The sequence below is a fragment of the Cnephaeus nilssonii genome (assembly GCF_951640355.1).
Source record: "Cnephaeus nilssonii genome assembly, chromosome: X".
Classification (NCBI taxonomy): domain Eukaryota; kingdom Metazoa; phylum Chordata; class Mammalia; order Chiroptera; family Vespertilionidae; genus Cnephaeus; species Cnephaeus nilssonii.
Window position 1 is genome coordinate 49,977,833 of NC_137071.1, and position 12,187 is coordinate 49,990,019.

The 12,187-nt window shown below is 39.1% G+C and overlaps 1 pseudogene across 1 annotated transcript; it reads left to right on the forward strand.

Annotated features, from left to right (window-relative positions):
- The first annotated feature begins 1,694 nt into the window (after positions 1–1,694).
- LOC307095799 (peptidyl-tRNA hydrolase 2, mitochondrial-like) lies at positions 1,695–2,234 on the forward strand (annotated as a pseudogene). Its single transcript has one exon. The product of its transcript is annotated as a peptidyl-tRNA hydrolase 2, mitochondrial-like (transcript).
- The last annotated feature ends 9,953 nt before the right edge of the window (positions 2,235–12,187 follow it).

Sequence of the window (12,187 nt, forward strand, 5' to 3'; positions counted from 1 at the left end):
GTTGCACCAATCTGCATTCCCACCAGCAGTGCATGAGGGTTTCTTTTTCTCCGAATCCTCGCCAGCACTTGTCATTTGTTGATTTGTTGATGATAGCCATTCTGACAGGTGTGAGATGGTATCTCATTGTCATTTTTGATATGCATCTCTCAGATGATTAGTGACTTTGCATGTTTTCATATGTCTCTTGGCCTTCCTTATGTCCTCTTTCCAAAAGTATCTATTTAGGTCCCTTGCCCATTTTTTGATTGGATTGTTTATCTTCCTTTTGTTGAGTTGTATGAGTTCCCTGTAAATGTTGGAGATTAAGGCCTTATCGGTGATAACATTGGCAAATATGTTCTCCCATGCAGTGGGCTTTTTTGTTGTTTTGTTGATGGTTTTTTTGTTGTTTTTTTTTTGCTGTACAGAAGCTTTTTATTTCAATGTAGTCCCATTTGTTTATTTTCCCTTTAGTTTCCAGTGCCCTAGGGGCTGTATCTGTGAAGATATTGCTTCGGCATATGTCTGAGATTTCACTGCCTTTGGATTCCTCTAGTATTTTTATGGTTTCCCATCTCACTTTTAAGTCCTTTATCCATTTTGAGTTTATTTTTGTGTATGGTGTAAGTTGGTGGTCTAGTTTCATTTTTTTGCATGTATCTGTCCAATTTTCCCAACACCATTTATTGAAGATATTGTCTTGACTCCATTGTATGCTCTTGCCTTCTTTGTCAAATATTAATTGAGCATAGTAGTTTGGGTCGATTTCTGGGTTCTCTATTCCATTGGTCTATATGTCTGTTTTTGTGCCAGTACCAGGCAGTTTTGAGGACAGTGGTTTTGTAATATAGCTTGATATCTGGTATTGAGATCCCACCTACTTTGTTCTTCTTTCTCAGGATTGCTGCGGGTATTTGGGGTCTTTTTTTATTCCAGATGAATTTTTAGAGAGTTTGTTCTATGTCTTTAAAATATGTCATTGGTATTTTAATGGGGATTGCATTGAATCTATAGATTGCTTTGGGTAGTATGGACATTTTAATGATGTTGATTCTACCAATCCATGAACACGGTATGTTCTTTTTGTCGGGCCAGCTCAGCCAAGGGTTCGGTGAGCCTGAGGGGGGTGGGGGCGGCAAAGCATTAAAGAAAAGGCAGACAAAGAGAATAAGCTAGGGCTTGGTGGGCCTCCTGTGCCTGGCTGAGGCCACAGAGAGATCCAGCCAGCAAGCTGATGCTTTATTTTATAGTCAGAGGTAAACAAGGTAGTGGTCTCCGTAGTTACAATGTTGTTGTGAGTTTCACTTATTTTGGCAGTACTTGCTACACCTCCCACAGGCCATTAGCTACCCAGGAAGGATCTAGGGAATGTCATAAGATCAAGTTTAATTAGGCTAAGAGGGCTGTGCCCTCTAAGCTGGGACTTGTTTGTGTCTTTGCCAACAGGTCAGTCTGAGGCTTAACCCTATAGCCTCTCCCTACAGTTCTTCCATCTGTTTATGTCTTCCTCTATTTCCTTTTTCAATGCCCTATAGTTTTCCAGGTACAGCTCTTTTACCTCCTTAGTTAAGTTTATTCCTAGGTATCTTAGTTTTTTTGGTGCAATGGTAAATGGGATTTTTAAAAATCTCTTTCTGTCAGTTCACTATTGGTGTATAAAAATGCCATAGAAGAACCTAAAGACACAAGAGAGGCCAGGAGAAGCACACTAGATGCTTTCTAAATCCTTGGTAATGAAATATTTGGCTCATCCTGGTGCACTCAGCCTGGCTGCTGGAGTAGCTTGTGGCATGTGCCTGGGCTAGAGCCTCCATGTTTGCTTTGAAATGATCCCCAAAAGCTCAGTGAATGAGACAAACACAGAAACCGGAACTGAAGGAAGCATCTTAGGAGAGAGTGGGGAGTACAAAATGATTCTTGTGGTTTGAAATGACTTAAAGATGGGAAAAGGGAAAGTGGCTGCCCAATGTTCTCATGCTGCTGTTTCTGCCTCCAAGCAAATTCAAAGGAAAAACCCTGAATTGCTCAAACAATGGGAATACTGTGGCCAGCCCAAAGTGGTGGTCAAAGCCCCTGATGAAGAAACTCTGATTGCATCACTGACCCATGCTCAGATGTTGGGACTGACTGTAAGTTTAATCCAGGATGCTGGATGTTCTCAAATTGCACCAGGTTCTCAAACTGTCCTGGTAATTGGGCCAGGACCAGCAGACCTAATTAACAAAGTCACTGGTCACCTAAAATTTTACTAGATAGAATTTTGTATCATGATTGTCTCACCACAAATGATTGAAACTATCAAATTCTAACAATAAAAGCTGAGTCTCTCTCCCCGCCCACCCACAAAAAAAAAAAAATGCCATAGATTTCTGGGTGTTAATTTTGTATCCTGCTACATTGCTGAATTCATTTATTAAGTCTATTAATTTTTTATGGAGTCTTTAGGGTTTTCTATGTACAATATCATGTCATCTAAAAAAATAATGACAGTTTTACTTCTTCTTTTCCAATTTGGATACCTTTTATTTCTTCTGCTTGTCTAATCACTATGGCTAGCACTTCCAGTACTATGTCGAACAAGAGTGGTGAAAGTGGGCATCCCTGTCTTGTTCCTGTTCTTAGGGGAAATGGTTTTAGTTTTTGTCCATTGAGTATGATGTTGGCTATAGGTTTGTCATATAAGGTTTTTATTATGTTGAGGTATGATCCTTCTATTCCCACTTTGCTGAGGGTTTTTATCAAGAAAGCATGTTGGATTTTGTCAAATGCTTTTTCTGCATCAGTTGATATGACTATGTGATTTTTATCTCTCATTTGTTTATGTGATGTATCATGTTTATTGATTTGTGGATATTGTACCATCCTTGCATCCCCGGGATAAATCCTACTTGGTCATTGTGTATGATCTTCCTGATGTAATACTGTATCCAATTTGCTAGAACTTTGTTGAGGATTTTGGCATCTATGTTCATGAGGGATATTGGCCTGTAATTCTCTTTCATTGTGTTGTCTTTATCTGCTTTTGGGATTATGGTAATGCTGGCTTTATAGAATGAGCTTGGAAGTGTTCCTTCCTCTTGAATTTTTTGGAATAGTCTGAGGAGGATAGGTTTTAGTTCTTTGAATGTTTAGTAAAGCTCCCCTGTGAAGCCGTCTGGCCTGGGGTTTTTGTTTGCTGGAAGCTTTTTGATGACTGCTTCAATTTCTTCCATAGTTATTGGCCTATTGAGATTTTTAGATTCTTCCTGATTGAGTTTTGAAAGGTCGTATTTTTCAAGGAATATATCCATTTCCTCTAGGTTGTCTAGTTTGTTGAAATAGAGTTATTCATAGTATTTTTTTACAATCCTTTGTATTTTTTGTGGGGTCTGTTGTTCTTTCGCCTATTTCATTTCTGATTTTGTTCATTTGGGTCCTCTCTCTTTGCTTCTTGGTGAGCCTGGCTAGATGTTCATCAATCTTGTTAATCCTTTCAAAGAATCAGCTCTTGGTTTCATTGATCTTTTGTATTGGTTTTTTTTTTTGTTTGTTTGTCTGTTTTGTTTTTGTTTTTTTTTTGGTCTCTATGTCACTTATTTCTCCTCTGATCTTTATTATCTCCTTCCTTCTGCTCCCTCTGGGCTTTTCTTGTTGCTCTCTTTCTAATTCTTTACGTTGTAGAGTTATATAATTTATTACCATTTTTTCTTGTTTTTTTGAGGTAGGCCTGTAGAGCTCTGAACTTCCCTCTCAGGACTGCTTTCACTGTGTCCCAAAGATTTTGGATTGTTGTGTTTTCATTGTCATTTGTTTCCAAGATGTTTAAAATTTTTTTTTGGTCTCTTTGGTAACGCAATCGTTGCTTAATAGCATGCTCTTTAGTTTCTAAGTGTTTGAATTTTTTATTGTAGTTTATTTCTAATATTATGCCATTGTGGTCTGAGGAAATGCCTGATATAATTTCAATCTTCTTGAATTTGGAGAGACTTTGCCTCTGACCCAATATGTGGTCTATCTTTGAAAATCTCCCATGTGCACTTGAGAAGAATGTATATTCTGTGGCTTTGGGGTGAAAACATATTTCTTATTGTGGTTATAAGTATATTCTATTTTTTTTATGTTTAGTTATTTGAGCTACGTGGAGTGTGTGTGTGTGTGTGTGTGTGTGTGTGTGTGTGTTAGTATAAGGTATGGATCTAATTTAGTTTTTTCCAAGTGTAAATCCAATTGAACCAACACTATTTATTGAATAGACCATCTTTTCACCACTGGCTTGTAAATGCCACTATTTGTTTAATATCTTTTCTAAATTAATGCTTTACTTCTTTTTAAAAATTTATCTTTATTGTTAAAAGTATTACAGGTGTCCCCCTTTTTTGCCATTGACTTCCCCACATGCCCCCCCTTGTTTAATATCTTTACATGATCTATTTTGGGGGCTCTCTGTTCTCTTTCATTCATTTACTTGTCTATTTCTGTGCCAATACCACATCCTATTATTTATTATAGATTTGATACCTTGTATAATAAATAATCCTTCATTAACCTTCCCCCAAAATTGTTTTAGCTCTTCTTGTATATATTGTCTTTCATATGGATGTTCAAATCAGTTTATCAGGTTCTAAGAAAAATTCCTATAAAGATTTGATTGGGATAGCAATGAGTTTATAGATTAATTTAGAGAGAATTGACATCTTTTCTCCACACAACTTTTCCTCCTTCACAAGGAACACTTCTGCCCATATGAAAGGTGTTTAGGGAGTAAAGAACACACATAAGCCCGGCCCCTTACACACATTTATTTCTATGTATTTATGAAAGACTGTACTTCCAGCTCCAAGGGTGAATACAGAGGTGGGTAAAATAGGTTAAATTACCAGCCATCATTACCTACAAGATAAATCATAAAGATAAATATAATACTGACAATAATAATAATAAGACAGAGTAGGTTCACCAAAAAGATGGCGACCGGCAGGAAGGTAGGGAGAGAGAGAGTGTGAGTGAGGAACCCATAGAGGAGAGTGTAGATGTGTGAGGTGTGTGTGTGTGTATGAGCTAGGGTCAGTTAGATTCTGCAGGTCTTCCAAGGGGCTCCCTAACCGGGCAGTCCTAGACGGTGGAGGCCCGCGCACAAAGCGTACACTTCTCGACGGCTGGTGCGGACACGGAGACCACGCCATCTTGGGAAACAGAGCTGCCTGAGACTCGGATCCTGGCTTCTGACACAAACCAGGACCCTGCAGCCACTGGGCACAGAGAACTGCTATCACAGCTTCAGACCAACAAACAACAAGAATCCAGACTTCCCCGCAGATTTCCGTGAGTCAAAGAGCCTATCCCCCTCCCCGCAGGTGCGTGGATAGCGCCATAGTAACTGATAGACCGGCCCCTCGCCCAAGCTGCCTAGCTTTGCGCAGGGACGCTCTCCCCCGTAGGGAATTTGGCGCACGCGGGACAGAAGCAGCTCCTGGTCGGGGAAATCTGTCAGTGCGCACAGAGGGCTCCCCTTCAGGGAATTTGGGGAAATTTGGCTTGCGGGTCACAGCTCCCCCTTCTGGGATTCTTAGAGCGTGCACAGAGGGGCTTCCCTTTGGGGAATTTGGCACGCAGGACGGACTCCGTCCCCCTTCCGGGACTCTGGGAAAGTTCACGGAGCCAGCTCACCTTCAGGATTTTAAGAATTTGCACTCTAGCCGGTTTGGCTCAGTAGAGAGAGCACACACAGGACGCAGCTCCACTTCAGGGAATTTGGCACGCTGGACACAGCTGCCTGGGATCCCTGACTCACAGTGCATTCACACTAAGAGCCAGCGACCCCAATTGTTGGTGCATGCACACACAGGGACCCTGATTCTCAACGAGAAACCGCACAAGGCAACAGAGACTTTGACACTCGAGTCTTGGTGCAGACACAGGGAAACTCTTGACTCCTGGCACATGCTAAGGATCTCATTTTCGGCACATACCAACAGTGTGGTGCAGACAGGGCCCCTGATTCTAAGTGTGCACACGAGACCACACGGAACACTGGGGACACTGACCCTGGGCAAGTCTGGTTCCCGCCAACCAAAGGCAGCCACATGTCCTAGTGTCAGAGCACTTCAGTGAAACTCGGGTGGAGCGAAGTCCCCACAGCACACGGCCCAGGTCCACGCAAACGGAAGCTTGAGCTTTCTGGGAATAGCCAGAATGGGGAAACGAAATAACTCACAGAGGAAAGAAAATGTGGAGTCGCCAAGAAAGGAAATTAGTGAAACTGAAGCTTGCAACATGACCAAAAAGGAGTTCAGAGTAATGGTCGTGGAATTTATACATCGGATGGATGAGAAAATCAACAACTTATGCAAGAATCAGGAAGAAATGAAAAGTGATATCGCTACAATCAAAAACACCATGGAAAGTTTCAACAGTAGACTACAAGAAGCAGAGGACCGAATTAGTGAGTTAGAAGATCAGGTACAGAAACAAGTTCAATCTGAACAGCAATTGGAGAAAAAAATTAAAAAGCAGGAGGAAAGCCTAAGGGAGCTTCGGAACAAACTGAAACGAAGTAACATGCATATAATAGGGCTGCCAGAAGGACGAGAAGAGCAGCAGGGATTAGAAAATCTATTTGAAGAAATAATGACAGAAAACTTCCCGGATATGGGAAAGATAAAAGTTACGCAAGTACAGAGAGTCCCAAGCAGGATCAATCCCAAAAGACCCACACCAAGACATGTCATAATTTCAATGGCAAATATAAATGATAAAGAGAGGATCCTAAAGGCGGCAAGAGAGAGACAGAGAGTTACCTACAAAGGAACACCCATCAGATTGTCAAATGATTACTCAACAGAAACACAACAAGCTAGAAGGGAATGGAAGGAGGTATACAAAGTGTTGCAAAGCAAAGGACTGAATCCAAGAATACTATATCCAGCAAGACTATCAATCAAAATTGAAGGGGAAATCAGGAGCTTTGCAGACAAAAAAAAAAAAAGCCTCAGGGAGTTTATCACCACCAAACCAGCAATGCAAGAATTACTAAAGGGAATACTGTAAAAAGAAGAAATAAACAGGTAAGAAGGAATACAGACACAAAAATAGATATGACTACAAACAAATACCTTTCAGTAATAACTTTAAATGTAAACGGACTAAATGCTCCAATCAAAAGACATCGAGTAGCTGAATGGATAAAAAAACACGACCCATATATATGCTGCCTACAAGAGACCCACCTCAGAACAAGAGACTCACACAGATTGAAAGTGAAGGGATGGAAAAATATCTTTCAGGCAAATGGAAATGAAAAAAAAGCTGGGGTAGCAATACTTATATCTGACAAAATAGACCTCAAAGTAAATGCCATAACAAGAGATAAGGAAGGCCACTTCATAATACTAAAGGGAGAAATCCAACAAGAAGAAATAATTCTGGTAAACATATACGCTCCCAATATAGGAGCACCCAAATACATAAAAAAACTCCTGGAGGATATCAAGGGAGAGATTAATAGCAATACAATCATAGTAGGAGACTTTAATACCCCACTATCACCACTGGACAAATTCTCTAAACAAAAAATCAGCAAAGAAACAGCAATCCTAAATGACTCACTAGACCAGATGGAATTAATTGACATCTTCAGAACATTTCACCCCAAAGCCACAGAATATACATTCTTCTCAAGTGCACATGGGTCATTTTCAAAGATAGACCATATGCTGGGTCACAGGCAAAGTCTCTTCAAATTCAAGAAGATAGAAATTATATCAAGCATCTTCTCTGATCACAGTGGCATAAAACTGGAAATCAACTACAATAAATACAATCCAAAGAAATCAAACACATGGAGACTAAACAGCATGCTATTAAACAAGGACTGGGTCACCAGAGAGATCAAGGAAGAAATAAAAAACATCATGGCAACAAATGACAATGAAAACACAACAATCCAAAATCTATGGGACACAGCGAAAGCAGTCTTGAGAGGGAAGTTCATAGCTCTACAAGCCTATTGCAAAAAAAAAACAAGAAACAATGGTAATAAATTACTTAACCCTACAACTCAAAGAGCTAGAAAAAGAGCAGCAAGAAAAGCCCAGTCTAACCAGAAGGAAGGAAATAACAAAGATCAGAGCGGAGATAAATGACATAGAGACCAAAGAAACAATACATAAGATCAACAAAACCAAGAGCTGGTTCTTTGAAAGGATAAACAAGATTGATGGACCTCTAGCCAGGCTCACCAAGAAGCAAAGAGAGAGGACCCAAATAAACAAAATCAGAAATGAAAGAGGTGAAATAACAACAGACCCTGCTGAGATACAAAGGATTGTTACAAAATACTACAAACAACTCTATTCCAACAAACTTGACAACCTGGAGGAAATGGACATATTCCTAGAAAAATAATACCTTCCAAAAGTCAATCAAGAAGAATCTAAACAGCTCAATAGGCCAATTACTATGGACGAAATTGAAGCAGTCATCAAAAAGCTTCAGGCAAACAAAAGCCCGGGGCCTGATGGTTTCACAGGAGAGTTTTACCAAACATTCAAGGAAGAACTAAAACCTATCCTCCTCAGACTATTCCAAAAAATTCAAGTGGAAGGAACACTTCCAAGCTCCTTCTATGAAGCCAGCATCACCCTAATACCAAAACCAGATAAAGACAACACAATGAAAGAGAATTACAGACCAATATCCCTCATGAACATAGATGCCAAAATCCTCAACAAAATTCTAGCAAATCGGCTGCAGCAGTACATCAGAAAGATCATACACCATGACCAAGTAGGATTTATCCCAGGAATGCAAGGATGGTACAATATCCGCAAATCAATAAACGTGATACATCACATAAACAAATTGAAAGATAAAAATCACATAGTCATATCAATTGATGCAGAAAAAGCATTTGACAAAATCCAACACCCTTTCTTGATAAAAACTCTCAACAAGGTGGGAATAGAAGGCTCATACCTCAACATAATAAAAGCTATATATGATAAACCCACAGCAAACATCATACTCAATGGACAAAAACTAAAAACATTTCCGCTAAGAACAGGAACGAGACAGGGATGCCCACTCTCACCACTCCTGTTTGACATAGTACTGGAAGTATTAGCCATTTCAATTAGACAAGAAGAAGACATAAAAGACATCCAAATTGGAAAAGAACAAGTAAAGCTGTCTTTATTTGCAGACGGCATGATATTGTACATAAAAAACCCGAAAGACTCCGTCAAAAAACTAATAGACTTAATAAATGAATTCGGCAATGTAGCAGGATACAAAATTAACGCCAAGAAATCTATGGCCTTTCTATACACCAATAGTGAACTTACAGACAGAGAGACTAAAAAGGCAATCCCATTTACCATCGCACCAAAAAAATTAAGATATCTAGGAATAAACTTAACTAAGGAGGTAAAAGACCTATACACGGAAAACTACAGGACACTGAAAAAAGAGATAGAGGAAGATGTAAACAGAGAGAAGAACATACCATGTTCATGGATTGGTAGAATCAACATCATTAAAATGTCCATACTACCCAAAGCAATCTATAGATTCAATGCACTCCCCATTAAAATACCAACGGAATATTTCATAGACCTTGAAAGAACTCTCCAAAAATTCATCTGGAATAAAAAAAGACCCCGAATAGCCACAGCAATCCTGAGAAAGAAGAATAAAGTAGGAGGGATCTCAATACCAGATTTCAAGCTGTATTACAAAGCCACTGTTCTCAAAACAGCCTGGTACTGGCACAAGAACAGACATATAGATCAATGGAACAGAATAGAGAATCCAGATATTGACCCAAACCACTATGCTCAATTAATATTTGACAAAGGAGGCATGAACATACAATGGAATAAAGACAGTCTCTTCAATAAATGGTGTTGGGAAAATTGGACAGATACATGCAAAAAAATGAAGCTTGATCACCAACTTATGCCATACACAAAAATAAATTCAAAATGGATACAGGACTTAAACATAAGACGGGAAACCATAAAAATACTAGAGCAATCCACAGGCAGCAAAATCTCAGACATATGCCAAAAGAAATTCTTCACTGACACTGCACCTAGGGCAATGGAAGCTAAAGAGAAAATTAACAAATGGGACTACATAAAAATAAAAAGCTTTTTCACAGCAAAAGAAACCATCAACAAAACAACAAGAAGACCCACTGCATGGGAGAACATATTTGCAAATGGCATCACTGATAAAGGTTTAATCTCCAACATCTACAGGCAGCTTATACAACTTAATAAAAGGAAGATAAATGATCCAATAAAAAAAATGGGCAACAGACCTAAATAGAATCTTTTCAAAAGAAGACAGAAGGAAGGCCAAGAGACACATGAAAACATGCTCAACGTCACTAATTATCTGAGAGATGCAAATCAAAACAACAATGCGGTACCATCTCACACCGGTCAGAATAGCTATCATCAACAAATCAACAAACGACAAGTGTTGGCGAGGATGCGGAGAAAAAGGAACCCTCGTGCACTGCTGGTGGGAATGCAGACTGGTGCAGCCACTGTGGAGAACAGTATGGAGTTTCCTCAAAAAACTGAAAATGGAACTCCCATTTGACCCAGTAATCCCGCTCCTGGGAATATATCCGAAGAAACTAGAAACGCCAATCAGAAAGGATATATGCACCCCTCTGTTCATAGCAGCACAATTCACCATAGGCAAGATTTGGAACCACCTACGTGCCCGTCAGCAGATGACTGGATCAGAAAACTGTGGTACATCTACACAATGGAATACTATGCTGCCATAAAAAAGACGGAATTCTCATCATTTGCAGCAACCTGGATGGAATTGGAGAACATTATGTTAAGTGAAATAAGTCAGTCAATGAAAGAAAAATACCACATGATCTCACTCATTTATGGATAATAAAGAACATTATAAACTTGAACAAAAAGATATATACAGAGACAGTAAAGCATCAAACAGACTGTCAAATTACAGGGGGAAGGTGAGGGAGAGGTGGGGGAGATAAGAGATCAATCAAAGGACTTGTATGCATGCATATAAGCATAACCAATGAATGCAAAACTCTGGGGGGTGAGGGCATATATGGGAGTGGGGTGGGGGGGAATGGTAAGATATGTACATATATAATACCTTAATTAAAAAATTGAAAAAGAAAAAAAAATAATAATAAGACAATTAATACAATAAATAATACAGTAATTAACAGATAATAATACAAGAATAAACTTTCATGTACTGATAGCTGTAAACCTATTTTTGCCCACCGATTTATTTATTTATTTATTTATTTTCATTTTTAATGAATTTTTTGGTGACATTAGTTTATAAAATTATATATGTTTCAGGTGTACAATTCATTTTTATTAAAAATTTTAATGTTGACATTATTGTAAGTATCCCCTATTTTCCCCCATTTTGCCCCTCTCCACCCACCCTTGTCTCCCTCTCTTTTGGCCTTCACCACACTATTGTCCCTGTCCAGGGGGTATGCATATATGTTCTTTAGCTAATCCCTTCACCTTCTTTATCTAGTCACCCCCACCTCCCTCCCTTCAGACACTGGCCAATCTGTCCCATGTATTCATGCTTTCAGTTCCACTTTGTTCATCAGTTTATTTTGTTCATTAGATTCCATATATTAGTGATATTATATGGTATTTGTATTTCTCTGATTGGCTTATTTCACTTAGCATAATACTCTCAGGTCCATCCATGCTGTCACAAAGGGTAAGAGATCCTTCTTTTTTACAGCCACATAGTATTCCATTGTGTAAATGTACCACAGCTTTTTTATCCACTTATCAACTGATGGGCACTTGGGTTGTTTCCAGATCTTGGCTATGTAAATAATGCTGCTATGAACATAGGGGTGCATATATTCTTTCTGATTTGTGTTTCAGGATTTAGGATATATTCCCAAAAAAGGGATCCCTGGATCAAAAGGAAATTCCATTTTTAATTTTTTGAGGAAACTTCATACTGTTTTCCATAGTGGTTGCACCAGTCTGCATTCCTACCAACAGTGTACTAGGTTTCTATTTTCTCCACATCTTTACCAGCACTTGTTTTTTGTTAATTTACTGATAGTAGCCATTCTGACAGATGTAAGGAGATACCCCATTGTAGTTTTGCATCTCTCTGATGATTAGTGACGTTGAGAATCTTTTCATTTGTCTGTTGGCTATCTGTATGTCTGCTTTGGAGA